Here is a 2,599-nt window from a genome sequence, read left to right as displayed (position 1 = left end):
TATCCTCTGGGCTAAGCGGGTGGGGTTCTCGGTCGCCTCGGTGCGGCGCCTGTTGGCAGGCTTTGCGTTCTTCCGCAAGTTGGCGAGGTTCGTTAGCCCTTTGCGTAGTTTTTTGGTGCGTAAGCTTCTGGCCGGGTGGGGTAAGCGGGCGGGCCGCCAGCGGGATCGGCGCTGGCCTATTCGCCTCCCTGATCTGCTACAGCTTGCGGCGGCTTTGCCCAGGATCTGCCGTTCGGAATGTGAGCTAGCGTTGTTCCGGCTGGCTTTCGCGTGGGCTTTCTTTGGAGCCTTTTGGCTTGGAGAGCTGGTGGCGCGGTCTAAAGGAGACCAGGGAGAGGCAGGACTGTTAGTTCAGGACGTCCGTCTGTACGAGCAGAGCGTGACGCTCCGCCTCCGGAGCTCCAAAACTGATCAATCTGGTTTTGGAGCGTGGGTTTCCTTGCCCCCGCGCCTCCCGTGCCCTGGTTTGTCCGTAGCCGCAGCACTGCGGTATGTGGTGTGGCGGCCTCCAACCGGTCTCCATTTTTTAGTGCATGCGGACGGGACTCCGCTCACTCGGTTCCAGTTCGCGGCAGTCCCGCCGGCAGGTAGTGACTTTCCTAGGGTGGGAAGCGGGACATTATACCTCTCATTCCTTTCGCATCGGTGCTGCAACGGTGGCGGCTGAGTCGGGATGGGCGCCGGCCCGCATTCAAGCTTTGGGCAGGTGGAAGTCGACGGTGTACCGCAGATACGTACGGAAGGGCCGGGGTCGGGAGACGGCCGTCGGCGGCCTTGATTGGTAATACTGTTTTTTCTCTTTCAGACCCCACCGTTTTGCGGCTGCGGAGTTCCCCCGGGATTGTGCTTGGATCGTGGGCCACTCTTTCATCCATCGGGCTCACCGTCGCGCTCGGCGACGCCCTTATGGGGAGAATCTGCATGTGGCTGCACTGGAGGAAGGCGTGGTGCGCTGGCTGGGAAAGGGGGCTTGAAATGGGATGCATTATGTGACTTCTTACAAGGCAATGTCGAATTATTCGGCCTCCCGCGCTTATTGGTTATTCATTTGGGTGGGAACGACATTGGGCGACTCACATGCCGTGAGTTCATTAAAATTATCCGCAAGGACCTCGTTTCTCCTGAATCGCTTACCTGGTACTAAAGTGGGGGTCGGACATCATCATTCGTTGCGTCACCGGGGAGCCTATGTGGCGCCACGGTGTCAAAAAATTGAATCGCCAAATTGGCAAATGGTTGGTGCGGGAAGGGGGTTTTGGATCAACATGACTGGTCTTGGGAGGTCTGGAGGGGTATTTCTTGGGTGACGGGGTTCATCTTTCTGACATTGGGCTGGACCTCTTTAATAATGCCTTGGAAGAAGCCATTCATTCGCAGTTGCATCTTGGCCGCAGTGGGGGAACAAGGGCAGTTAATTGCCTTGTGGTGGCGGCAATTAATGCCTTGTTAGTGGCGGTAAACCCGAGCCCTATGTGGTTATGTATTATTTGTATGTGGGGAAGGGCACGTTGGAGGGAGTAATGCTCGTGCAGTTTGGGGCTGCTGCACGAGAAGGCCTAAAGAGCAAGAGGGGGCCGATGCTCAGGCCGCAAACTTACCCTCGCCGAGGATGTGGCGGGGTAGGTGAAAGGGGGGGGTGGGCCCAAGATGCTTACCATTGGGCCGCGATGGTAGGTGAAGAACGGCATGCGGCACAGGAGGTGGAGGAGGGGGAGTTTAATTTTGACATGTTAAGTTTGGCTCGGGTTAGGTTTAATAAACTGCGGCCATTATTTATTCCAACTTGTTGTGTTTCAATCTGTTTTGGTAATGGTGTGAAATGTTGATGGTGCCTGAACGACTGGTCCCGAGTACTTGCGTTAAAGGAGGCGACCCGGGCTTGTCCCGTGTCGCCGAGAATAACGCAGGATCGGGTGGGAGGCAAGGCAGACAGGAAGGTAAGGGTGGGGGGGGGCGATTAGGGGAGCGGGGGATAGGGGGCCAATGGCAGCAGGCATTTTGAAAAGCCGTGCTGTCATTGGTGGGAATTGTAAGGCGCAGGGTAATTGAGGGCAGTTAGTGAGGCATTCGACAGCGAAGAGAGAGGAGGCGATTTTGCTTCCCTCCCCCCCCCCCTCTCAGTTGTTCGCGCCCTGTTTGCTTTTTGTTTATGGCCTGTCGCAGTAGGCGGTAAACCCGAGCCCTATGTGGTTATGTATTATTTGTATGTGGGAAGGGCACGTGGAGGGAGTATAATGCTCGTGCAGATTGGGGCCGATGCACGAGAAGGCCTAAAGAGCAAGAGGGGGCCGATGCTCAGGCCGCAAACTTACCCTCGCCGAGAATGTGGCGGGGTAAGTGAAAGGGGGGGGTGGGCCCCAAGATGCTTACCATTGGGCCGCGATGGTAGGTGAAGAACGGCATGCTGCGGCACAGGAGGTGGAGGAGGGGAGTTTAATTTTGAACATTGTTAAGTTTGGCTCGGGTTAGTTTTAATAAAGTGCGGCCATTATTTATTCCAACTTGTTGTCGTGTTCAATCTGTTTTGGTAATGGTGTGAAATGTTGATAGGTGTGCCTGAACGACTGGTCCCGAGTACTTGCGTTATTCTTGTCTCTTT

The sequence above is a fragment of the Rhinatrema bivittatum genome, chromosome 18 (assembly GCF_901001135.1).
Source record: "Rhinatrema bivittatum chromosome 18, aRhiBiv1.1, whole genome shotgun sequence".
NCBI lineage: Eukaryota > Metazoa > Chordata > Amphibia > Gymnophiona > Rhinatrematidae > Rhinatrema > Rhinatrema bivittatum.
Note: the sequence above shows the minus strand (reverse complement) of the source record.